This window comes from Panthera pardus, unplaced genomic scaffold, assembly GCF_024362965.1.
Source record: "Panthera pardus isolate Hobbes unplaced genomic scaffold, ASM2436296v1 HiC_scaffold_17, whole genome shotgun sequence".
Lineage (NCBI taxonomy): Eukaryota > Metazoa > Chordata > Mammalia > Carnivora > Felidae > Panthera > Panthera pardus.
The window spans coordinates 110,770,498-110,785,582 of NW_026526732.1; the positions used below are offsets into that span (position 1 = coordinate 110,770,498).

Below are 15,085 nucleotides of genomic sequence, written 5' to 3' on the forward strand. Positions count from 1 at the left end.
TCCTTTTCTAATGTCTGTGTTTCCCTCTAAATACTGCTTCAAAAGAATCCCTCAAGTTTGATATGTATGTTTTTGTTAGTATTTAGTTTTAATTTCTGATTTGATTTATTTTTGACCCAATATAGTATATTAATATATGTTGCTTAATTTTCAATGATGAATTTTAGTAGTTACCATTTTGTTTTTGATTCTGAGTTTAGTTTTATTGTGATATATACAATCTTGTATCTCTACATTATTCCTTTGAAATTTGAGATTAAGCCTATGTATGAACAGTTATTGTAACTGTTACATATGTGCAGGAAAAAAAAAAACAGGTATATTCTGCAGTTGTTGAATGGTATGTTGTGATTCCTGTATCTCTCTCTCTCTCTCTTTTTTTTTTTTTTTTTTTTTTGGTTATTTCAAACAGGAAGGTAAATTTGGTCCCTGTTATTGGAACTTGGCCAGAAGTAGAAATACATGAGTCATTCTTAATGCTTTTGCTTCCTACTCATTTTTTCGTTTTTAATTTCTATCTCTCTGCTGACTAATGATAACGTTGGGCACTTTTTCATGCGTTCATTGGCCATTTGTGTGCGTGTAAAAAAATCTCCATTAGGTCAGGTTTGGTAACTGTGATATTCAAACCCTCTTCATCCTTACTAATTTATCTGCTTTTGACATATCCCAACATGCATTGGTACCTTTGGGGGCTACCGTTTCCCTGACAATGGCTCAAGTCAGTCTGGAAGCAGGACACATCTCACTACAACATTCTCTCTCTCTCTCTAAGGGAGGGTACTGCCCTTTCCGGGGCAGAGTGGGGCCAGTGGAGGGCAGGCACGGGTAAGGGGGTGGGGGCGCGCGCAGGGGCGCAGGGTGAGGGGAGCAAGGGAGCAAGGGGAGAAGGGTATGTGGGGACGGGGCGGGGCACAGGGTGCTGGGGGAGGCAGGAGGCCAAAACAGCGCGGCGCCCTTCCCAGGCGCGTGGGGCGCTCGACTCCAGGACTGGCGGGCCTCGGAGGGGGTGACAAGGGGGTGCCGGGCGGGCTCCCAGCTGCCTCCAGGCCGCCCACAGTGTGAGCCACGGTGGGAAGATTGGGGGGGGGGGGGGGCGGCGAGCCTTATCCCCAGGAAATGGGACGCGGAGGAAGCTTCTCGAGTTCGAGTTGTCCCTGCTCACCCCCAGGGCAGGTGACTCCCCTTCCCACGTGGTTCCCCGCCCGGCTCCTCCGGTGGATGCTCCTTTGGGTTCCCTTGACTCTGGCGCCTCTCCCTGGAGCCCCTCCGTCCGCAGCCTCCCTCCTGCAGCCCTGCGTCCCCCGGTGGAGTCCGGAGACCTCCCTGGGCCTCCGGAAACCCTCCCCGAGTCCCCAGGAGTCCCCACAGGTGAGCCGGCATCACTTGTTGGCGTGCCTGCTGCGCCTGCGCCCTCCGGACGAATTAAAATACATTTTTATCTGCTTCTTCAATCAGTTACTGAGAGTATTTAAAAATCTGGGGTTTTGAATTCGCCTATGACTCCTTATAGTTTTGGCAGTATATCCTGAGGCTGTTAGTGCATGTAAATTTAAAAGTATGGTTTCTGACTAATTGGTCCTCTTATCTTTATGAAATGACTCACTTTGGCAATATTTGTTGCTTAGCACATGCTTTATTGCTTATACGGCTATGTCAGTGTTCTCTTGGTTAGAGTTTGAGATCTCCTTTATACAGACATTACGTGGGCATAAGTATACAAAGACATATTTCAAGCCTCAGGCACAGAGAATGGAACTAACTGTAAGATTATGGAATTTCTGAATTTCTCATGCTGTGAGCTGCTGATGCTTTGGAACTTTGCCTGAACAAATTACCATTAGCTGAGCTAGAAGTGGAGCCTTCCAGACGGGATCAGCATTTGCTTTTTCCAGGTTCATGGGAGCTACTCAACTAAATGTTTGGCAAGAGGTTTGTCCAGTGCCCCTCGCTAGTGTGAATTCAGGCTGAAAACACTCATGGTGGCCAGGTTGTACTTTTTTTCTCCCATCCACTTAACACTAAGATTTGAACTAATAGATTTTCCTGTCTCCTGGAACTGGGCTTGGGATGGGAGGAGTGGGGGATTGAGGAGAAAGCAGTTTATTTCTACATTCATTCTTTTTTTAATGTAATTTTTTAATGTGTATTTTTAAATTAAAAAAAATTTTTTTTAACGTTTATTTTTTTGAGAGAGAGCATGAGTGGGGAAGGGGCAGAGAGAGAGGGAGACACAGAATTGGAAGCAGGCTCTGGGCTGTGAGATCATGACCTGCTGAGCCACCCAGGTGCCCCTACATTCATTGTTAAATTGATTGTTTCACCCACTGGGATCACTTTTGGGGGGAAGATCCCAATTAGACTCCCCAACTTGACAGGCTCTTTGGGCTGTGTCTCTGGAGCCATTGGAGCCTGTGAATGCAAACCTCTATGTGTTCCCTCCCCCACCCTGCCTCCTTATTTGGGGGAGATGGCTGGCTACAGTCTTGTCTGCAATCAGTGTCTGATTTGAGAATTCCTTACATCCATGACAGCTCATTGACTCTCTTAAGATGGTCAGATTTTTAGTTGTTTTTAACAAGAGGATTCATTCAGGTGGTTAGCCCGTCACCTTACTGGAAACAGAATCTAAATTTAGTACATGGTACCTCAAACTCTGTTAGGCTCCTTATTTATGCTTTTGTCTCTCACGTAATTATATATGTCCATACGTGACAATTGAGAGTATTTGTTTTAAATTCCATGGGAAGAAATTGGGAAGGTGATCAGCTTTAGTGATTAAGTATGTGCTGACCATTTCAGCGATGTTCCTGGCTTGGGTCAGTTTTTAAAGAGGCTGCCAGAAAGTGTTGACGATGATACCACAAGCCACTTACATCTGCTGGTTTGAAACTGCCCAGGAAACTTTACATTTTTTATTTTTAGCTTTTACTTCCCTTCAGTTTATATTTCCGTTGTTGTAGCCTTCTTCCAATGCCAAAACCGCACGAGCAAGCTATGGGAGGTTGGCAGTTGCCCTGCCCCCACGAGATATGTCTATCTGGAGCCTCCAAATGTGACCTAATATAGGAAGAGGACCTTTTGGATATTATTAGGGATTTTTTTAAAGTTTATTTATTTATTTTGAGAGAGAGAGCATGAGTGGAGAAGGAACAGAGAGAGAGAGAGATAGGGAGAGAATCCCAAGGAGGCTCTGCTCTGTCAGAGTGGAGCCCAACATGGGGCTCGAACTCACAAACCTTGACATTATGACCTTAGCTGATACCGAGTTGGATGCTTAACCCATGGAGCCACCCAGACGCCCTGATATAATTAAGGATCTTAAGAGGAGATCATCCTGGATTATGTAGGTAGACCCTAATCCAATAGCAGGTGCCTTTACAGCAAGAGGAAAAGACAAAGGCAGAGCCACAGGAAAAGACACAGAGGAGAGACACGGAACGAAGGTGACCACAGAGCAGGAGCCCGAGGTGATGCATCTGCAGAAGCTAGGAGAAAGGCCTGTACGCTCCTTCACACTCCCAGCAGGAAGCAGCTCTGCAGGCACCTTGATTTCAGACTCCTGGCCTCTAGAACCATGAGGGATTACATTTCTGTAATTTTAAACCACCCGGTTAAACTTGAACTTGTTTGGGCAGCTCTGGGAAACTAACAACCGGTACTCACACTCTCTCTGCTTCAATGAGATTGAAAGCCTAGTTTCCCATCAATTGTGATCAAGGTCAGGGACCAGAATGGAACTTCTCTGGAGCCACTCCCAACTTCAGCAGTTTCCTGCTTGTGTTCTTTCTCCAATCAAGTGTTTCCAGGAGTTTCCTGTTAGTGTACATGCTCAAAGCTTTTAAAAGTATAACGCCCTTCCTATTACTGTTACTTTTTTTTCTGTTACCTTTTTAAAAATTTTATTTTAGAGACAGCATGCACACCCATGTGTGGGGGCGGGCAGAGAGAGAGAGAGAGAGAGAGAAGGAGAGAGAATCCCAAGCAGGCTCCCCCGCTTGGGATTGGGCAGAGCCCAATGCAGGGCGTGAACCCATGAATGGTGAGATCATGACCTGAGCTCGTGACATGAGCTGAAGCTGGACGCTTAACCCACTGAGCCACCCAGGCACCCGCTATTACCATTACTTTTGACCATGCCTCACGTCTGGGCTTGGCTCTTGCCATCATCCCCCTCTTCACCCTCATCTATGGTAGTATTTTTAATGTTTGACCCTCTCTCCCGTCCCCTCCTTCACACCTCCCCCCGCCTCCTCCAAACACATTGAAAAAGTCTCTCTGAAACATCTAGTGTGTCTCTGAACTTGACAGAAAAGTCATTTTTATCCAGTGAAGTCCGACAATACGACAGTTGCTAGGATTTATTTGTCATCGCAGCAGCGCTGTGAGGTGGGCATTGTCGTCACCATTTTATTTAAAAGGACAGTGTTCCTCCAGTTAGAATCAAAGAACTAGAACCAGAAGGAGCCTTGGAGCTGCTAGCCTGTTTTATTAATTTATTAAACCGTGCTGAGTAGCTATGATGTCCTAGATTCTAGATTCTAAGCCGCTCTGGGGATTCCAATGTAATTGATCTATTCTGAGCCTCACCGGCTGGCAAATGACTATATATCACTATCTGCATGTAGTGCAATTTTGGAGCATTAAGAAGTTTGATGCTGGGGTGCCTGGGTGGCTCAGTCAGTTAAGCATCTGACCTGATTTCGGCTCAGGTCATGATCATGATCTCACAGTTCATGGTATCGAGCCCCATGTTGGGCTCTGTGCCGACAGCATGGAGCCTGTTTGGGATTCTCTCTCTCCCTCTCTCTCTGCCCCTCCCCTACTCACGTTCTCTCTCTCTTTCTCTCTCTCTCTCTCTCTCAAAATAAATAAATAAACTAAAAAAAAAGATTAAAAGAAACTTGATGTTAATTTTAAACCAAGGTAATTATAAGTAGGCATTTTTTTACACACTCCAAAACAACGTAAATGGACAAAACTATGTTGTAGAACCCTATTGATATTGGCACTTATAAATCTACTTTATTCATAACTGTTGTATAGTATTTCATAGAAGAATATGCCAAAATTTACTTACTTATTCCTCCATTGGTATTTCCAGTATTTTGTTGCAATAGACATCTCTTTGTACCCGTGCTAAAGTATTGCTTTAAAAACAAACTTAAACTGAAATAGAAGTAGAGTTGCTCAGCCAGAGGATAGTTATATTGTGATTTGATAGACACTGTCAAATTTCCCTGCCGAGCTACTGTTTTATACTCCTGTGTTTGTTATGAGCATACACCTCTCCCAGGGGGCCCACCAACACTGAATACTACTCATCTTTAAAATTCTGCCAGGGGCACCTGGGTGGCTCAGTTGGTTAAGCGTCTGCCTTAGGCTCAGGTCATGATCTCACGGTTCGTGGGTTCAAGCCCCGCATTGGGCTCTGTGCTACCAGCGCGGAGCCTGGACCTGCTTCAGATTCTGTGTCTCCCTCTCTCTCTGCCCCTCCCCCTCTCTCTCTCTCTCTCTCTCTCTCTCTCTCTCAAAAATGAATAAACATTAAAAAAGTTTTTTTTTTTTTTAAATTCTGCCAACGTGAAGTGTGCAAGTGACCATCTTGTTTTGATGGGAGGAGGGCAGAAGAGAAGGTTAGGGAAGATTCTCACTGGTTCCCTTTGTGTCTGATGGGAGACACGTCTGACAGGACTGGGCTCCTCTCTCCTTCTGCCAGGCTGAGCTGGCCTGAGCTAGTCTGCAGAGGGGCAGCAGGGCTTTCGGTGGATGTTAACGTTCTGGATATGCAGAGGCTCTTCTGGATTGTTCCAGGGTGCTCTGTCTGCAACCTTTGACCTTCAGTGTAGATTGGGCCCTCCGTATGCATTTTCCCTACTCTTCTCTCTGGGCCCAGAGATGCCACCTTCTACTTCTCGTGACCTAGAGAACCTAAGTGTTCCATAGGCCAACGTAAGCGTGTAGCAGCCTAAATGTGTAATGTGGTGTGAGATCAGGTCCTTTTTTTGTGTGCACCCAGATTACCGTAAGAGGCTGGCCATGCTCTACTGGACTTTGGCCTTGGTGCAGATGGACCATCGATGGCTGGCCCATGCTGGGAGATGAGAGTTTGGGGAACTCTACGTGCTCTCTTACTTTTCTCTAACAGACCGTGTGCCACACTGTGTTAATACCGTTGGTGCTAGGGCTGTGTGTCGGTGACCGACCCTTTAAGCATCACAATATGCTTTGTCATGCTCTCATTTTATACTAACGGAAACTTAATTTAAGCATGACTTGAGCAATTTTTTTTTCAGCGATAAAAACAACCATTCATTATGTCCACAGAGTCTGTGGGTCAGGCATTCTCAGACAGGGCACGCCAGGGACAGCTTGTGTCTGCTCCGTGCTGTCTGGAGCCTCACCGGACGGCTGGTGCAGCTGGGGATAGAATCTTTGGAAAGCTTGCTCCCTCACACGCCTGGGAATGATGGCGGCTTAGCCCTTGGCTGGACTTGCCAGACGCCTCCACGGGGTTCTTTCATTTGTCCCAGCTTCCTCATAAATGGGGACTGGCTTCTGAGGACAGGCCCAAAAGAGAGAAGGTCAGGTGGTGTCTTAGACCAAGCTTCAGAAGCCACGTAGCATCTGTTGTCTGGGGCAGTCACAGGCTCCCGCCCAGATGCAAGGGGAGGAGCATGGATTCCACACACCTCCGTGGGAGGAAGGTCAGTCACGCTGTGAGAACAGCCTGTGGGAAGCTGTGGCCGTCTTTGGAAAATACCATCCGCCACTTTCCCTAGGCCCTATGAATGCATTCTCTTCGTTTCCAGACTGGAAGACATTTGGCCAGATATCTCCCACCAGAAAAATGTAACTGAAGATCAAAACTGCCAGAATCATAGAGGGTAACACATTTGTCTCTGCAAACGAGTCTGGTTCTAGGGACTCTTCAGTTACATACCCTTTGTTTATTGTAGCTTCCCCGGAAGGAAATATGCTATGCAAAATCGTTTCCCTTATATTTATCACGACCTTAGAAACTGCCGACCCAAAATTGGCCCCCCCAAAAGTTAGTATGTTCTTCTTAATGTCTTCTCAGTCCTTGGGAAGATCAGTAGGAAGGTGAGTGGCTAGAAATGCCTTTACTGCATCATAGGCTATAACCTCTGGATGTATAACCAGGACACAAAACCTGGCCATTTGAACAGGAGACCCACATTCCTGGCCGGTGGCACCTTACGTCTTTGAAACTAAAAAAAATCCTGCCTCCCCGTGTTACATAATTGAGTTCTAGTCGTTAAGTTCTCGGTAGTTTGGAAACTAGAAATGGAACAGGCCTCATAAGGAAAGAAGGTAATGGCCAGAGCCACAGTCCTTTTTTTTTTTTTTTTTAATTTTTTTCTTAACATTTATTTATTTTTGAGAGACAGAGCATGAATGGGGGAGAAGCAGAGAGAGAAGGAGACACAGAATCCGAAGCAGGCTCCAGGCTTTGAGCTGTCAACACAGAGCCCAGCACGGGGCTCGAACCCACGAACCATGAGGTCATGACCTGAGCCGAAGTCCGATGCTTTAACTGACTGGGCCACCCAGGCACCCCACCAGAGCCACAGTCTTGAAGGCACAAATGAGGAGGGTGGTGGGTGGTCAAAAAGTTCTCAGGCCTGAGAAACGCTTTTCTCATTCAGATGCTAGATGGTTCCTCGTCTTATGCATCAGATCAGGGTGTCAGTTCAAGAAACTGTTCCTGAATTCGAATGGGAAACCAAGAGAACTCGCCTTTCCCTGCTGCTTCTTGGGGCAGAATGTAGTTCTACAACTTAATTAAAATTCTTCCCCTGCCCCCTTCCTCAGTCCATAGAAAGCAGGGCCGGTCTGTACCGTGACTTTCCTGTAAGCCCCTGCCGAGAACACACGAGAGTGGGGTCCATCCTAGCCTGACAGTGGCCACCAAGACCGGCATCCTGCACAGTGCATTCGACGTCACCACCACTGTCTGCTTCCTGAACTCTTTCATCATCCCAAGCAGAGACTGTACCCATTAAGCAGGGACTGCCCGTTTCTCTGTCCCTCCAGTCCTGGTAGCTGTCCTACATACTGTCTCAATTTGCCTATTCTGAGTATCTCCCAGAAGTGGAATTCTACAGTATGTGTTCTTTTGTGTCAGCTTTATTTCACTCAGCACACTATTTTCCTGTTATATCCATGTTGTAGCACCTATCAGAATGTCTTTCTATTATTTGGCCAAATAATATTCCATTGTGTATATAGACACCACATTTTGTTATCAGCTCCTCTGTTGATGGCCACTTGGGTCATTTCCACCTTCTGACTCTTGTGAATAACACTGCACTGGACGTTGATGTACGAGTATCCGTTTGAGTCCCTCCTTGCTTTAAATTCTTTTAGATGTATACACAGGAATGGAATTGCCAGATCATCCTGAGTGATTTTTTTGGAAACACAGAAGTTTCCAAAATATTCTATGACAGCAGGGAGACTGATTTTCTCAGGGCTTAGAAGGGACAAAAGGGCACTAGGTTACGTAATGCCTCAGGACAGAATATTATGTCAAGGCGTTATTCAAAGTTCTTCAGCGACTACTATTATTATATCCTAAGCCTTTGAGCAGTGTAAGTGGAAAGGGGAAGGTGTTATTGGGGTCAGCAGCACCTAAAGACTTTGTTTTATTCAGGATATTCTCTTTAGTGGATCAGGATTAGAGACTAGAGGAGAATAAGAGTTTCTGGAAAACCATTTCTTCGGGCCATGGTTTGAAGAAGGCTTATGAGTTCCATAAAATTAGAGTTTATGGAATCAAGAAGAGGAAAGCATTCAGTTCCACTGGCATAGACATCTGGTTTTTATTACCCAATTTGCTGCTAACAGGACATTAACCTTAGGGAAGTGACTTAAACTCTTAGGGCCTCTGCTTCCTGTATTCCACAACATGGATGGAGGAGGGGTTGGAGGACAGGGTGGGAGGCTTGGGCTGGATAATGTCGGGTCCCTTTCTGCTCTATACATCTATGATTTTAAAAAGCTTGATTACTTTCTTATCCAGGTCAAATTTTTATTTTTAGAAAGCCTTGATCCCTAGGTCCTGGCCACGTTGATTTATGACATGAGCTCATTGTAACTACCTCATCACAGAAGCTACTGTTTGTTTCTATCATGCCTTTACTCAACTGAAAATGTGCGACGTGAATTTAAGATAACAAATATTTCCTCAGAGTATGAACCATATCATGGGCAGAGTTATTGGATACTGTCACACCCTAGATCTTGTATTTGGTACTGTAAAACTTTAGAATAACAGTGGTTCTCTTAAAAGCCATTATGCTCTCTTAACTACTTTCCGTAAACACACCTGCCCTTTACAAACATCTCGCCCTTTCTATGAACCCACCATCTGGTTTCGACTACATTTCCTCTAGAAATCATAGTAGTATAGTTTGGGAAAAGGCCTGACCTGCGATGACTGCGTAGTTGTTTTTATAGCATCTAGTGCATTTCTCATTCATGCGTGCATTCATTCAAAAATATGCCCCATGCTAGGTGTTGGGGATACAGCAGGAAACAAGACAGCCCCCCTCCCCCATTTAGGTTAATGTTCAAACGTGAAGACAGGCAGTGAATAAGTAATAACGGGTGTGCTGGATGTTAAGCTGGAGAAATGAAAAGTTCTCCGTGCCACGGAAGCTTATAGTGGGATCGAACCAAAACTTTGGGTATCAAAGATTTCCAGGTGAAGTGGCATTTCAAGTGAAATCTGAGGAGTGGGAGGGAGTTAGCCAGGCAAAGATGGGGAGGGGGAATGTTGAAGTAGGGGGAACAACTGAAGTGCACAGGTCCACAGAACAGCAGGAAAACTAAGAGTGTCACGCTGGCCAGACCGGGGTGAGCAGTGGGAGATAAGGGCAGGAGAGGGAGGCACACGCCAGGATGAGCATGATAGGCCACGCTAAGGATTTTGGACTTTATCCCCAAAGAAGTGGGGAATCATCGGGAGCTGCAAGCAGGGAAGAGATATGGTTACATCTGACATTTTTAAGACTCGTCTAGCTGTAACATACCGCATAGGTTGGAGGTGGGCTGGCAGGAGGAGAGTAGGAGGCTCTTCCTGAAGTTCACACGAGAAGGCCAGGGATGTGGCTGAGGCCCTGGATCCCCCTGGAGGGACAGGCACGGTGTTTGGTAGGAGCTGGGGGGCTGCAGGTGGACCTAGGGTCAAGAAGGCTTCCACGGAGGCCACAGGAAAGAGTTTTCCAGAAGGGGAAGCATTGTCCAGGGTGCCAGTGGAGCTGAGATGTCCAGTAAGTGGATGACTGAGAAGCATCGTTTGGATTTCACGATGTAGAAGATATTGCTGGTCTTAGAACATTCCTGGTGGAGGATGAGGGCAACACTCATCTCGAGTGGCTCGAGGGGTCAGTGGAAAGTAAGAAGAGAGGAGAGAGAGAGACAGAGGGACAGACAAAGAGTGATACTCTTCCGGAAGTAAAGAGAAAGGACCATTGCTGGGGGGGACAATAGTGAGTTTAGAAAGAATTATAGTTTTAAAAACTGGAGAGGCTTGCACACGTTTAAATGCCAAAGGGAAGGAGCTGGGTAGAGAGGAGAGACTGAAGAATTAGGAGAGAAAGGGACAATAGCCTGGGGCTCCTGAGACTATGCGCTGAAGAAGGAAGTCTAGAACCCAGGTGGAGGAATTGGTCACTTGGCACATTTCACGGGCATTTTCCAACAAGACGTCTGCCTTTCTCACTAGACCGTAAGCTCCTGTATCTTATTCGATTCTGTATCCCTAGCACTGAGGCTAAGACCTGACACGGAAAGTGCCCTGTGAGTATTTAACTGAACTCATGTGTCCTTGGTGCTGGAAGTCCTCCCTTGGGCAGAGAGACCAAATGCCTTGACATGTAGTGGGCTTCTGGCGTAGACTTTAAAAATGAGAGCTATGGGTGACAGAGTCGCCTGGCCAATGATTAGGCTGGTACCTTTGGTCATTTATACTTGATGGGAAGGCAGTGGCTGAAATCCGTCACGATGGAGATGGAGAGAAACACACGGTATACAAGTCAAGAATGACTAGAGAAGTATTTCCCTCCCTCTTGGCTTTCTTCTTGGCCCAGAAAGGAAAAGGAACAATGCAACAGTCTCCACAGGAAAAGGAACAATGCTCCCACTTGGTGGGTCCATTTCTGTCGACGGGAGGCAGCTATTAGCACAGGCCTCAAACAGAACAAAAAGCTGGTTGCCAGCCTTTTTCCATCCAGTTGATCATAAATCTTATATAAATGTACAAATTAAACTAACTCAATGAAACAATTCCGTTAGATTTTTTTTTTTCCTTACTGGCAAAGGGCACCATTAATCTTGAGGAGCAAACATTGTTCCATATCTGTTTTGTTTTCCCCAAATCTCAAAATGCTTAAAGACTGACACTTATGCGTGAGATTCTTCCAGGAGGGAGGGAATGAGTTGGAAATGGCCTCTGGGGTTTGTAGGAAGGGAAGATTGAAGCCGGGTGAAGAGGATGTGTGCCGGTTCCAGAAGCAGACTGGTTAATACTTCCAAGAAAGGAACATGCTACGGAGGTGTTCGTTGAGCCAGTATTTATTAACCGTTGACCTTGTGCCTCTGGCCCAGGCTCTTTGCCAGACACAGGCAATGAAGAGAAGGCAGCAGAGTGCTGGCCTTTGGGAGCTCATCATTGCGCACCGTCCTAGAATGAATTCAGTGTCCACTAGAGCTGCTTAGGGAAAGAGTCTTCTAGGTTCTGGTAAATTGGGCACGCACACGAAGATCCACTTGTGGATGCATGGAAATAATGATTCTATTAGTCAGTGCAGTACCCTAGAAACCCCAGCGCAGGCTTCTTTGATAAAAGCCATATTACAGAGCATGACTGAAGAAGGCATGAGGCCCTCAATCCCCTGTCCTGGACCTCTGTTCGGGGACTGGTCATGTGCTGTTGTGCCTACAGAGATACGACCGGGCTTGCGGGGGAAATTCCGAGTCCAACCAGTAGCCTAAAAAAGAACCCAAGCCTTCCCCCTTCGCTACCCCCACTCCCGTGGCTCGACCCACTGAAGCACGTGACCCTGTGAATGTGTGCCTGGCCATTCAGATTTGTCTTTCTATTCCCGCATGCCCTGGAAACACAGGCAGAAGGGGGATAAGTGTTCTCCAAGCAGGGACAAAAAGCAAGGGATTCCAGACCTGCATGAGACCACAGGGGTTCCTGTGCTTGGGTTTTTTGAGATACCCCTGGATCCTTCTCACAAACCCCTCTTTTTACTCGAGGAGGTTCTGATTCCGGAAACAAATGAGCGAGGCGGACACAGTCTCTGAAAAGAGCAACGAGGGAAGGAAGCCTGGGGAACAGGAACATTTAAGGTCAGGCAGAGGGGAAAGGAGGAAACAAAACCAAAACAAAACGGAGCAAACGGCTCTGGAGGCCCGGGAATGAATGCATTCCATTCACCAAGCAGAAAGTTTCAAGGAGAAGGTGGGCGGTCCTACTGAGTGTAACAGTGAGGCCAGTACGGTAAGGAAGGGCAGATGCTATCGCACCTTCCTGGAGAAGCCAGAGGGCACTGGGGAGGGAGAGTCAGGAAGTGGAGAGGAGGAATAAGAGTAACAAGAAATGTGGCAGATGAAAGAGAGAGAGAGAGAGAGAGAGAGAGAGAGAGGGGATAGTTGCCGGAAGAGGCCATCATCCGAGGGAGGTTTAGTAGGACAGTGTTGAGAGATCTAGAGAACTTTTCTCTAGGGTACAGTGTGGGTGAGAGTGGGCGGGGTACAAACCTTCCCCTGGAGAAGGCTGGCACACTTCTTTGGGAGGTGCGGTGTTCTGTTACAGTGGTTTCTCCCCCAGAGTTCGAGACAGAGAGGATGAGGGGACTGGGGAAGGGACTCTCAGGGGAGCACAGCTGACCCGTGTGCATTCTGAGTCAGGCAAGTCTGAAGAGATCTTCTTTTTATAGCCTGGCTTGAGTCACCACCAGGCTGTAGAATGCTCCCCGCCCCCCCCCCCCCCCCCCCCCCGCCCCCACCCACTTCTTTTGTCATCCCCCTAGCATTTTATTGCAAATCCCCCTAGCATTTTATTTGCAAATGAGAGGGCTGATATCAGCAGGTTTCTTTTCTCTGGCCAGGTGCTGTTTGGGGGACTTCTCTGGGCGGAGGGAGTACGGTCGGTAGGGGAGTGGTCTGGAAGCTTGTAGGATTTTTTTTTGGTCACTTGTAAGTGTCATCAGATTATCTGTAGTTTGTCTTTTTTCAGCATTCCTGCCCAACAATCATTAGATCCTTTAACTATGGAATCTGGTTTTTCTTCAGCTGGAAAAAAAAAAGTTCTCTTTTTATTTCTTTGATTGTTCCTTTTCAATTTGGGTTTTTTTCCCCTTTGGAAGACAAATTCTTATTTATTCTCATATTTTCTTCCTGTTTATTTTGTGTTTCATAATTTCTCTCTCTTCTATGTTCTTTTTTCTTTTTTAATTTTTTTCTGAGCTGGTGGGGGGTGGGGGGAGGGGGATGAGACTCCTTAAGTTGGTTTCCTAGTTCACAGATTCTAAATGTGGTTTTGGTATATCTTGCTACTTAAGGCCTCTTCTGACTATGAGTTGCTGTGGCACTCACGGTTCTGTTTCTTACGGCTGTTCCCTCGCTGCTCCCTGTTCATACTTCCTTTTCCATCTCTGCAACATCTTCCTGCATGTCACTTTGTCCTTTGAGACTTAAACGTCTAACTCCCAATCCCATCCCCGATGGGAGGTTTAATGCCCCTCCTAGGTTTTTTTTTTTGTTGTTTCTTTTTGATTCCAGCAGGTTTGGTATAAATGGTCCCTTCAAGGTCCAATTTTCTTTGGCCAATCATCTCCTGACCTCACTCCTCCTTATAGCCAGCCCATCCTGGCCCGGACAAAGGCCACATCTTTCCCTGTGTTTCCCAAGCGCCATTCACCTTGTGTGGGGCTCTCTTTGCTGGAGGTGTAAGGAGGGGTGGTATCACTGCCCTCCAGAGAGCACACACTGTCCTTGAAAGTCCTTCCCCCTCCCCATCTTGGGAGCCTGCGTGCACCTGCTTCCCCAGGTGCCTTCCCCCCACCTCCTACTGGCTCGTGCTCATTCAAGAGCCCCCTTCTCCAGAATCCTAGTTTCTTTTTCTGTCAGCACTTAAACAGGCAGACAAGCCATCACCAGACCTGTTTTCTCCTCAAGAGAGTCTGGGCTCCCGCTATTAAAATGACAATGTTTATAACTCAGTGCACTAATGAGAAAGGTGTTTTTTTAAGTTCTGCCTTGTGTACTCAGTCCATCTTGGGGAGAGAGATCTTCTTATTTCCAATTCCCAATTTCCTCCACATATGTAGTGGTCCTTATACCCCCTTTGATTTCTCTTAGGTTTCTCAGTGTTGGCAAGCAATGCGGGTTCCCACGACAATTGTGCCAGTTTCTTCTGGCAGTTTCCTGCCTCCTTTCCTTAAGTGAGGCTTGTGTGGGATGTATGCAACATGTAACACGTGTACAGCCACCAGCAATAACGTACAGACCCCAGAGAGTGTGGCTCACCATTAGCCAGGAGTAAATAACAGACTCGTTGTCATTCTCCTTTGTCTACCTGATTTAGACTCACTTTTGTGACGCATCTGGTCCCCATACCATACTCTTGGGTGCTGGTCCCCTTACGCTGTCCGTATGCTTGTGTTAGGGCTGCTCAACCAATCACAAAGGTTCATAGCTGCTTAGCATGCAACTGGCCATGTCCAGTTGACTAATTACACACTGGAAAACACTGCGAAAATGGTGCAAAAAGCCTGTGATATCGCCACACAACTCTTACACTTGCTGTTGTGAGTGCAAATCGGTAGAGTCTCTTTGGACAATTGTTTGAACCTGTCAAAGTTGGATGTTTATATACCATTTGACTCAGAAATGCCATCCCTGGGTATACTGCCAACAGAAATGAGCACTTACGTCCACCAAAAGTTATGTGCAAGAATATTCATAGCATGTTTAGTCATAATAGGCAAAAACAAGGAACAGACCAAATAGCTAACAATAGTAGGATAAAGAAAATGTAGCATATTTA

General features: G+C 46.4%; 1 protein-coding gene across 4 annotated transcripts in view; it reads left to right on the forward strand.

Annotated features, from left to right (window-relative positions):
- The window catches only part of LOC109252732 (cytidine monophosphate-N-acetylneuraminic acid hydroxylase), a 134,424-nt gene that overhangs the window by 11,201 nt on the left and 108,138 nt on the right, over window positions 1-15,085 (forward strand). Inside the window, exon 1 of one of the 4 annotated variants that reach the window (XM_019425297.2) lies at window positions 1,168-1,371. The exons of 1 other annotated variant lie outside the window; for it this stretch is intronic. The gene's annotated coding sequence lies outside the window, so the exon portion shown is untranslated. Of the gene's footprint in view, window positions 1-1,167; window positions 1,372-12,469; window positions 12,497-12,516; window positions 12,536-15,085 lie in introns of those variants that run through there. 2 more of the 4 variants (XM_019425294.2, XM_019425293.2) reach the window with 2 other exon arrangements.